The 12,355-nt window shown below is 41.5% G+C and overlaps 1 protein-coding gene across 2 annotated transcripts in view; it reads right to left on the reverse strand.

The window, feature by feature from the left end:
- The window catches only part of PRR16 (proline rich 16), a 529,700-nt gene that overhangs the window by 252,330 nt on the left and 265,015 nt on the right, over positions 1-12,355 (reverse strand). The window lies entirely within an intron of this gene.

Consider the following 12,355-nt stretch of genomic DNA (forward strand, 5'->3'; position numbering starts at 1 on the left):
AGGAGGGAGGCTTTTTTTTTTTGAGCGGCAGGGAGGCAGCAGGCTAGCTTTGGCTAGGGAGGGAGGGAGAGAGGTAGACAGGCAGGCAGGCAGGCTTCGGGGGTGGGGGTGGGACAAAGTGTGGAAGGCAGTGAGAGGGACATAGGAAGGAGGCACTGGGGGCACTAAAGATATAGGAAGGGGCACTAAGGACATGGGAAGGAGGCACTGGGGGCACTAAAGACATGGGAAGGAGGCACTGGGGGCACTAAAGACAGGAAGGGGCACTAAGGACATGGGAAGGGGCACTGGGGGCACTAAAGACAGGAAGGGGCACTAAGGACATGGGAAAGAGGCACCGGGGGGACTAAGGACATAGGAAGGAAAGAGGGAAGGAATAGAAAGGGACAATTCTTGGGCCTGAGTGCAGAAAGAAAGAAATGAAAGAAAGGATACACAGACAGAAGGAAATGCAACCAGAGACTCATGAAATCAATCACCAGACAGCAAAGGTAGGAAAAATGATTTTATTTTCAATTTAGTGATCAAAACGTGTCAGTTTTGAGAATTTATATCTGCTGTCTATATTTTGCGCTATATTTGTCTATTTTTCTATAATTACTGAGGTGACCGAACTCGCGGAGATGGGGCGGAAATGGGGTTTTAAAATTTTAGTCCTAGTAGTTTGCCAGTCCACAAAATAATTCATTTATTTCTGCTGGTCCACGGGTGTAAAAAGGTTGAAAAACACTGGTCTAGAACACCAGCTTTCTGATCAATCAGAATGCTACAACCCTGCAACTCCTGGAGAATACTGGGAAACATGAAGTCCAAGCATCATAGTGTTAGAACTAGGGCTGCACATGGATTGGAAGTTTAAATTGTGTGGTTAATCATGATTAAATGTTTTTAAAAGCAAGATTAATCGTATAAACCACCAATAAGGAAACTAGAAACCCCAGACAGTGGCAAATTTGAAGATCTAAGGTTTGATGTTACTAAATTTTGTGACGGAGAAGGAATTATCATGCAGGACATGGCACTGACTTTTTTTCTGACTGAAGATAATGGCAGAAGCTTTGAACATGGATCTTAATGATGTCTTCATCTATGTATTATACATTAATGATTCTTTCCCCAGCATGATTTGTGAACTCCTGATCATTAATATCTATTTCAGTTCTGGCTCAGATTTTCATGCTGTCAAAACTGTCCAATGAGGTGATTATGAAACATGGACTGCCGATATGAGTGGAAATGTGCAGCACTTTAGACACTCCTGGACCACAGCCCACTCGCTGGCCTGAGCAGCCCTAATCCTCTTCTGTGCTCAGCCACAAGCACTTTCGGGTTCACAGTTGCCTCTTTATCCTGTCTGCGTTCAGTTCAGATGGCCCAATAGCAGTAGAAATATCAGAGTTCTAGCTAGCCACCCACACCCACAATGGGATCCACAGTGACCTGGAACTAGAGAATGACAGAGGGACAAATTTTTTCCCGTCCCCATGGGAACTCAGAGGGAAGCACATGAGAAGTCATCTACTAGGGCTCCTTTTACTAAGGTGTGCTAGGGCTTTAACGCGCGGAATAGCGCATGCTACACTGCCACGCGCGCTAGACCTTAACGCCAGCATTGAGCTGGAGTTAGTTCTAGAAGCGTAGCGCGAGGTGTAGCGCGGGGAAATTTCCTACGTGTGCTAAAAACTCTAGCGCACCTTAGTAAAAAGAGCTCCTAGTTTTTTGGGTTTTTAAAAAATTCTTTATTGATTTTCCAAACATCAATAGTGCAAGACACAAGTATATAACATATAATAAGTCAATAAAAGCACATTCATCTTACAAATATACATGACTAACCATTTTATCCCACCCTCCCACCCACCCAATGATTAATCAATAAAACACAGAAACATAGATTTTTCCAATAACCTTTCTCTATTCAGATTAATATTATTCTCCCACCCCAGGTGTAAATATTCAAAGGTCAAAATTAGGACCGAAAAAGAAATAGCCTCCCCCCCTTCCCTGGATGTGTACGAAAATAAACCAAAATTGACTAATAATCAAAGACCTACTATAGTGAAGTAATATAAGATGTCAACAAGCCCCAAACCAGTTTAAATAAATTACTGTGCCCCAAACTATCGGCATTCATTTTTTTCATACCTATAGCTGGAGTACAGATTTGTTCACCAAAAAGGAAAATTTAGGCAATCGTAATTCTTCCAATTACGGGTTACCATCTGCATGGCTATCCCGGTCATGATTAGGAAAAGACGGCATTTATATCAATCCATAGGGGCTTAATATGTACTAATGTTTCACATATGACTATCTCATATGTCAGTGGAATTAATGATTCCAATATGTTGTTAATCTTACCCCATATTAACCTCCAAAAGTTGAGTATCAAAGGACAATAGAACAACAGATGATCCAGTGTCCCAATGTCTAGATGACAGTGCCAGCATTTATTAGATTTAGAACAGTCTAACTTTTGTAACCTACCTTCTCTCTCCCTACTTTCTATCTCAGTGAATAACACTCTTAGCCTCCCTGTAACCTAACCGGGGTCCAAAAAAGTTTGTCTCATAGATGCTGACGCTGTATATTTCATCCTCCAAGTCCAAATTTGTGGCCATAGAGCCACAGAAATATACTGCTTTATCTCAATCTACTCCTGAGAACAGCTAAGTGAAAATCTATAAATATAACAGTATAAGAGCATGAGATCATGTGAAGAGGAGCGGTGTGGTAATGTGCTATGATGGTCCCGATGGCAACCTCTGCTTAATATTAATATTAGAGCACAATGGTTGTGGGTCTGAGTACTTATCACATCACATTATTTGATTTTAAGGCATATAAGTAGAAAGCCCAATATAGCAATTGAGCTTTGTGACAGCTATTAAGTAAGTGTGTTGGATAGTGTATTAACTATAATCGCAGGAAACTTTATTGTTTTGCACTCCAAGTTTCTTTATTCTTTGGATTATATTTATAAGGCGCAAACACTGTAAAGGCACACATCAGTTTTTTAAGGCTATATTTTATAATTTAACAAATGAGTATTAATATTGTGTTTCTTTTAATTCTCAACAACCCCTTTCTTCTAGAGCGGGGGTCGGCAATCCGCGGCTCCAGAGCCGCATGCAGCTCTTTTCCACCTTTGCCGCGGCTCTGGTAGTGTGTCACGCAGGCATGCAGCTTACAAGTCCGGCGTTGCGGCGGGAAATAGCCATGCTGAGCAGTGAGCTCAGCACGTACACAGATGAAAGCCTTGCTTGCTGATTGGTCCGGCGGCCCCGCCCCGCCGTGCCGCCGGACCAATCAGCAAGCAAGGCTTTCATCTGTGTACGTGCTGAGCTCACTGCTCAGCATGGCTATTTCCCGCTGCGACGCCGGACTTGTAAGCTGCATGCCTGCATCACCAGAATTTAGGTAGGCTGTTTTCATCCCTGTGGGAGTCCCGTGGGCCAGGGGGCGTCCCCGTGGGAGTCCCAAGGGCCAGGGGGAACAGGGAGACAGAAAGAAAAAGTTGGGGGAGAGAATGAGGTCTGGAAGAGAGGAAACATACAGGAGGCTGAAAGAAAGGAAGATATAGTGAGATGGACACAAAGAAGGGTGATGCTGGAAAATAGGTGGAATGGTAATTCTGACAAACACAGAAGGGAAATGCTGGAGAGATGGGGCTCAGGCTGGATGGAATGAAGAGCAATGCCTTGTTGGCCCGGAACTTCCTCTCCTACGTGCTGTCGATCTTCGGCTCCACATATGTATGTGAGCAGGTCTTCTCCAACATGAACTATATTAAAAACAAACATCGATCACGCCTCACAGATGACAGCTTGCAAGCCTGTGTGAAAATGAAGGTGACGTCTTACAGCCCTGATGTGCAGACACTGTGCACTGAGGTTCAGGAGCAAAAATCCCATTAACCAGCTAAATTAAATATTTTAATTAGCTATTAATGTGCAAAAATATATTTTACATTGTTAAGTGAAAAAGTCCTTTTTTTCTTCAGATTGACAGCTAACTGCATGATCCTGTATATAGCATTAAGATAAGAAACAATATATGCAGTGTTAGATTTGTTTTATAATGGATTTGCGGCTCCAAGTTTTTTTTTCTTTTCGAAAACGGGTCCAAGTGGCTCTTTATGTCTTAAAGGTTGCAGACCCCTGTTCTAGAGGAATGCACAAATTTAAATTAGTATTCCCTTCCACTAGGGGTAGTCAAACCTTAGGTAGGCTCTCTCACTCTATGACATTTGCCTTGGTAAATATCTGGAATGATCTTTCTTCAGAAATCAAACTCCTTTCTTCTTGACACTTTTTAGAAAAACTTTGAAGACATAATTTTTAAAGAAATTCTTAACTGATAAATTCTTAACAGATGAATTTTCTGTCCTACCATTGTTTTCTTTGCCTCTTTGATTAATTTTGTGAACCGGATCAAGTCCCTTTCTGTGAATGACCCAGTATATAAGACCAAGGACAGGATTAGGTTATCTTTATACCCTCAAATAATATGTATTCCAAAACAATTTTAAAGCTGATACCCCACCACCACTACCCTGTTATCTTTAAAAAAAATTAAATCAGATAGAAATCTGTGCTTGGTGATGTTTCACAATGCCCCTTATCTGAGGAAGGATGGTTGACAAGCTATGTTCACTCTAAAGACAAACGAGATGTGAGCAAAAGTTTTCCTGCATGAGCAGAGGACCTACTTGACATGAGCAACAGTCCATCCTCATTATACGCATGTTTGCGATACGTGAATTCACCTATCTGTGGCTGCATCAATTGCAACCAAATTCCCCATTTATGCCACTGTGTTCACGTATTCACTAACCGGTGCTTCAAAATAAAAAGCTTTTTTGCTTTCACTTTCACCTTGCAGTCAGGCTTTGCTTCCCGATATGGCCGCCACGCATTTGCATAGGGAATTATAGGTACTTTAGACCCAATATGGCTATTCTTATGTTCTTATACAGCTTTACTGCCATATTGACCATCCCCCTCTTTTACTAAGGCACGCTAGCCGATTTAGGGGTCCTTTCACTAAGGCGCGCTAGTGCGTCATAGCGTGCGCTAAATGCTATTGCATGCTAACACATCCATAGGATATAGTGGATGCGTTAGCACATGTTAGCATTTAGCACACGCTAAAAATTAGCATGCGCTAAGACGCACTAGCATGCCTTAGTAAAAGGACCCCTTAGTGCGCGCTAATTGATTAGCGGCGCTAAATACTAACGTGCCCATTATATTCTATGGACATATTAGCATTCAGCGCGCATTAATCGTTAGCATGTGCTAAATTGATTAGCGCATGCTAAATCGGTTAGCGCGCCTTAGTAAAAGGATCTATATCTGCCTTAGTTTAATCAACTCAAGAGGTAATTTTCAAAAACATTTCCATGAGTAAAACAGTGCTTTAACTGCTAAAATGGGCTTTTAGAAAATTGTACCACCATATATTAAACCTACTTCACTGAAAATGATGAGAAAAAATGTTAAATTTAAATATTAAAAAGGCTGAAGGATAAAGCCTCAAAACTTAAAAGAACATATTTAATGTTTGTACTTCAGCAAATTGCAATCACAGACACGGAAAACATATGTTGGTGTTTAATCAAACAATGTCTAATTAGCCACCTACTTCAATAAGGCACTCTTATTGTTTGTGTTATGATCTGTAGCAGTTCGGCTTAGGGGGTGGGGGATGGGAATGGGGTAAAGATAAGCTAACGAAAAGGGGAAGATGGGTTTAGGGATTTTGCATGAAATAATTGCAAAACGTTATTTTAAAACATTAAATATAATATTATGGAAATGATAAAGAATGGGATATTTTAGGACAATATGAAGAACAAGAGGAAATCAAGGAGAAATTTGTTTGGGGTCAGAAGAAGTTTGGGGTCAGATTCATAAGGGGAGGGTGGTTTGTATATAGAAAAATCTCAGGGTACTTAGTGAGAGGTTCTGGAAGTTGGTATCAACCAGAAAAGATGGAGGAACTCTGTCCAGCATTCCGGGAGGAGTCTAGTTGATTTGGGTTGGGTTTTTTCTTTTAGGATGGCAGACATCACCTAGCAACACCATAGACAAGTAAATGCCGACCCAGCTTGGACCTTGCAGCACAGTAGGGATCACAAACTTGGACAGGTAAAATGCCCGGTTATACATAATCAATGTGCTTTTTAATCTGCATTTCCTAGACAGTTCTCTCTGGACTCGCTGTAATGTGATAATCCCACTTACTAATTCAAGAAGGAAGATCAAGCAGCTTAAAGCTAATTAATCTGAACAGCCCACCTAAGTGTTGGACTGCTGTGCTCTGGCACACTTTTGGCTGTGCCATTCCTTTGCCTCCTCTGATGTCAAGTCCTGTTCTGGGGCAGAGGACCGGCACAGCTGAATGTGCACCAGAGCACAGCGGTCCAGCGCATACATAGATAGGAAGGCAGAGTGGCCCCGCACGTGTGCAAACGTTTGAAATTTGTGAACAATGCTCACCAAAACTATGAGTGAACATAAGAACATAAGAATAGCCTTACTGGGTCAGACCAATGGCCCATCAAGCCCAGTAGTCCATTTTCACAGTGGCCAATCCAGGTCACTAGTACCTGGCCAAAACCCAAGGAATAGCAATATTCCATGCTACCGATACAGGGCAAGCAGCGGCTTCCCCCATTTCTTTCTCAATAACAGCCTATGGACTTTTCCTCCAGGAACTTGTCCAAACCTTTCTTAAAACCAGTTATGCTATCCGCTCTTACCATGTGCTCACCTTAGAGGGAACATAGTTGACAAGCATACCCTCAACTAACACTTACAGTACTTCCTGAACTAGTGCCAGCAAACACCTAATTCATTGTCATTATCTAGCTTACATTTTTTAATTAAAAATCTATTCATGTCTAAGAAACTCTGAAAATAAAATAAACATAATAAGGAGCTAAATTCATAGCCTCACCAGGTCATAAATTAGAACAATTGAACTGATAATCCCAATAAGTTACAACTCAGAATAGTCAAAAGTGAGGAGCAGAGCAAGGGCTCAGACTCCCATCCAACATACAGGCAACTCAGAAATACCATTCTGCCATGAGGAACAGAAGCTAGAGCGCTAAGAACATTTCAGGCCTCAGAATGTCAGCACCAGAACAGAATTTACCAAAATATTCCAGCTTTCAGACAGCATTTTATATAATAAAGAATAGGTATGCATATCATTTCTATAGTGTTTCTAGATGTACATAGCACTGTGCAATAAAACATTCAAGAGACAGTCCCTACTCAGAGCTTACAATCTATTCAAGCAGTCAAACAGGACAAGTAGGAGGTCAGGGAGTTTCTCAGGCATGGGTGCTTTACAAGTGACTGGGGCTGAGTTAAAAGCAACCTCAAAAAAGTGAGCTTTTAGCCTGGATTTGAATACTGCCAGGGACAGAGCTTGATGTACTGACTCAGGCAGTCTGTTCCAGGCAAGAGAGAAGGAATGTAGTCTGGAGATGGCAGTAGAGGAGAAGGGTACAGATAAGAGAGACTTGCCCAATGAATGGAGTTCCCAGGGAGGAATATACGGCGAGAAAAGGCAGGATATATATTGAGGAGCTGCAGAGTGAATGCAGTTGTATGTGAATAAGAGGAGTTTGAACTGTAGCAGAAATGAATAGGAGGCCAATTAAGTGACTTGGGGAGTGGGGTGATGTGAGCATAGTGACTCTAGTGGAATATAATTCATGCAGCGGAATTTTGAATGGATTTAAGGTGAGAGATATGGTTATGTGGAAGACCTGTGAGAAACAAGGTAGTTGCAGTAGTCTAGGTGAGAAGTGATAAGGGTGTGGATAAGATGACCCCAAGGTTGCGAGCTAATAAGACAGGGAGGCTAAGAGTGTTATTCATTGAGATAGAAAGTGGGGAGAGAGAAGGTAGGTTTACGTGGAAGGATAAGTAGCTCACTCTTAGCCATGTTCAGTTTTAAATGGCGGTGGGACATCCAGAGAACAATGTCGGACAGGCAGGCTAAGACGCAGGCATGGATTCCTATAGACATTTCTGGTGTAGAGAAGTAGATCTGGGAGTCATCAGCAAAGAGGTGATATTGAAAACCATGAGAAGAGGTCATAGCACCAAGGGAATGAGTATAGATGGAGAAAAGAAGAGGTCCCAGGACAGAGCCTTGTAGTACCCCGACTGATTGGGATAGCAGGGAAGGAGGATCCACCACTGCATGCACTAAAGGTATGATGTGAGACATAACAAGAGAACCAAGAAAGAACAGAGCCTTGAAATTCAGGACAGTGTATCATGGAGAAGGTCGTGTTCTACAGTGTCAAAAGCAGTGGATAGATCGAGAAGGATGAGGATAGAATAGAAGCCTTTGGATCTGGCTAGGAGTACTGTAAGATAGTCAATAATACTATTATTTCAGTACAGGACATATTTAATTTGTGTTCACTCTATAACTGACTGCATTTTCACTACATCAAAATACAGAAATCTTCGTTCAAGCAAGGCAGGTCATATATAAAAAAATGATTCGCTGATCAAAAACTTTTTTCAGACTTAGACAATTAAGAGCGATATAGCCAGTCCTGACTCTGAGTCAAACCAACTTCAGAGTAGTAGTTGAGGCAGTCTTGCTCCCATAACAGGATTATTGCAACTTTCTATACTGTAATATCCCAATAAAAGAACTAAAGAGATTACAAATGCTCCAAAATGCAGCAGCTAGACTGATTTTTTTGCTTGAGTCAGTTCGAGAGGGCCAGTCCACTGCTGGCAGAATTACACTGGTTGCAAATAAGAAGTAGAATCCAGTTTAAGAAGGCCTGTATAGTCCATAAGACCATATTTGGAGAAACCTCTACTGGAATAACATCTGACATTAAGATCACTCTTTCTATAATTTGAGAACATCTCAATGTTTTAAGATGGCTTTTCCTTCTCCACAACAAGTCCAGCAAATACATTCTTTGAGTCTACCTTTGAAGTTCAAGGCCCCAAAATATGGACCTGTTTTCTAAGTTGCTTGCGAAAGATCTCTTCCAAACGGAAAATCTGGTAACCCTATATATACACCCACTGATATCTAAAACTGCCAAGTATTCACTATCCCTTCAAAATTCCTACTCCATTTCTTCTATCCATAATTCCCTGCTCTGCTCCCAAACACTCTCCCATTCAATCACCAAGCCCAGTCATCTTCTGGATGTCTTTTTAAAAACTTTATTGATTTTCAAAACTAAAACACAGTGCCATAAATTATACAGACACAAATAACAATATAAGCATCTTCTGGATTTCAAATGGACTTTAGCATGGAGGGTAGCCAACGTGATGACAATTTTTAAAAAAGGTTCCAGAAGTGAGTTGGGAAATTATAGACTCATGAGGCTGACGTCAGTGCCAGGCAAAATGGTAGAGACTATTATAAAGAACAAAATGAAAGAACATATACGTAAGCATGGATTAATGAGAGAAAGCCAATATGGTTTTAGTCAAGGGAAATCTTGCCTCACCAATCTACTGCATTTCTTTGAAGGGGTGAATGAACATGTGGATAAAGGTGAACCGGATGATATTGTGTATTTGGATTTTCAAAAAGCATTTGACAAAATACCTCATGAAAGACTTCTGACGTCCCAAGTGTCGTAATCTCTTCCCCTATCCCCATGTTACTATCCCTTTTCTCCCCTTTTCCTGGACTCCAACCCTGGGGTCAACATCTCTCCCTCTTTTCTCCCTTGACACATTCCTATGGTACTGGATCTTTCTCTTCTTCTCAGATACAACACTTTTCCCAGTCTCCACTCCCCTTTGTATCCCATATCTCTTTCTCCTCCTACCCCTCCTCCCTCCATGGATCCAGCTTCTCTCCCCCTCTTTTCCCAAACTCCTCACACTTGCTCTAGTTTCCCTCTTTTCATGTGGTCTGGCATCTCTCCCAACTTCCATGGTGCCGCTGATATTGCTTTCCCTCCTCTCTTTATCCCCCCATGCTTCACTCTTCCAAACTCGCAGGCCACCGGCAGCATCAGCAAGGTAAGTGCTGCCTTGGGACTGCCCCTGAAGCCTTTACTGTACAGCATTCTGTCTACACAGGAACAGGAAGTATCTGTACACAGAAGGCTTACCTCACTGATGCTGTCTGCAGCCTGCAAGTTTGGAAGAGTGCAGTCCGCCGGCAGCAGTAGAAATTAGCAGTATGAGGCTCTTCAGGTGCATAAGTGCCATTTTCTTTCAAAAATCTATTTGTGGTAGCAACTGCTCCCCCTGCACCCCACCTAGCTATGCCTATGATAAAACCCAAGCTGGAGTTTCCCACAGGTCTAAACTGTGGCCTGACACTGATGTTGCTTGATTTGGGTGGAACAGCTCTTATCGGTAAATTATTTTAAGAACCAGCATGAATTAAAAAAAAAAAAAAGATGACTTACCACTGTTAAATGGCACTGTGCCTCAAGTCCTCCAAGTCCCTGCTTCAATAATTCAGTGCAGCCGCACTTGCTCTCTGCCCAGGCTGAGGTTAACAAGGCTCATGTCACTGAAATACATACAGACCAGCAGCATCAGAATTGATCACCTGATATACTGGTGCCTGCATGTGAAGGTCACCACATGCAGGTTCCAGTTGATCACATGACCTCTGATGCTGCTGTCCCATGAGTGTGAGGGCGGGCTCCATCTCTAGCAGATAATGGTTACTGTGGATGGGCAGACTAAATGGCCCATTTGACCTTTATCTGCCATCATGTTTCTATGTTCAAGACCCAGGTAATTAATGAAGGGAGAAGGCAGCTTTACCTGGATGTCTTGGAGGTCTCCTGGTACATAGGTGTTCTCTGAGAGCCTCATACACTCTCATGGGGACCCTGAAGACCTTTAGGCGATTCCTGCAGGATCCCTGTGGACCTGGAGGAGATTCCCATGGGATCTCCACAAAGTTCGTTTCTGTACAGCAGCTCACCGCACACCAGTTGAAAAACATTAGTATAGAGGATATTATTTTAATTTATTTTCTTAAAATATATGGAGATAAAATGAACATATTGTCCAAATATATGCTGTAGAATGGAATAATGCAAATCTCTTTTCTACTTTCTCCAGTAGATAGTTCTCATCTGTGTAGGTAATGGGTGGGAGACTTTGTAAATTGTTGTGCTCAATTAATTGCCCCCTATACACTGATTAATTGGGCAGGTATGATATCAATAGTCATGAAATAGGTCCCTCTTGTCTCCTTTTTAAAAGATGTAGGTAGAATGAGCTGAGCTTGTTTCATTCTAGTGAAGGAGAACTTGCACGTTTTTTGCTGTGAATTATGTCAACTAAAATTTGAGAAAAAGAAATCTGAATTAGTCTTGGAATGCATGCCAAAGCCCTTTAGAAATCAATTGTTAGAGAAACAGAAAAAAAAAATTGAAAGAGAGAGGAAGCAATGTGTGCATACAATTCTGGATAGAACGAAGCTTGTATTGTGAGTAGACTGACTCCCCACAGCGATAAGTAAGTAAAAGAGAAAAAGAGGTACTGAAAGATCAAGTAATTTGATCAAGACTCAAAGAGAGAATCAAACAAGCTTCAGAGAAGAAAGTAAATGATTTTCTATAGTAATCTGCACGGTTATTTCCACTAAACCTTTTTCGGCTGCGACATACTCACTTTATGTGTTCAGTGATAACTAGCACACGCTGCTCCAATATTTTCAAAAATAACACAGTTGATAGGGTTGGCCATGGCAACTGGAGATGGCAACAAAAAGTCATGCTGTCATCCAAATGGGCATTTGTCTGCTACACCAAAACAGGGAATTCTGGAAATTCTAAAGCTATACATGTATTATTTTATGTCATCTCACATGCTTTTAAGGCTTTCGTATTCCAATTAATAACTAGCACTCTACTTCCTCTGTGGAACAATGTAAATGAAAATTACGGACCTGTTATAGTTTATTAGGATCACTGAAGCTGCGGACTTGAGCTGAAATGTGGAATAGAAAGTTTTTCCTGCCGAAAGACTGCACTGGGCTACATCAAATTTATAATTATGCTATCTATAAAAATGAATCATATTCCAATGCGAGCTGCTAACATACAGGTAACCATGGTTACGGTTGTTCTCTCTCAGCTGTCTCTCTCCCATAGAATCATGTACTTAAATTAACACTGGTCAATGGTAATATTATGTAGAAGAGGAAAAGGCATGGTAGCATGGGAATGCTGGTACCTTCCCAAATAAGATATGAAACATAGAAACATGATGGCAGATAAAGGCCAAGTGGCCTATCCAGTCTGCCCATCTGCAACATCCACTATCTCCTCTCCCTAAGAGATCCCACGTGCCTGTCCAAAACATTC

Source organism: Geotrypetes seraphini, chromosome 1 (assembly GCF_902459505.1).
Source record: "Geotrypetes seraphini chromosome 1, aGeoSer1.1, whole genome shotgun sequence".
NCBI lineage: Eukaryota > Metazoa > Chordata > Amphibia > Gymnophiona > Dermophiidae > Geotrypetes > Geotrypetes seraphini.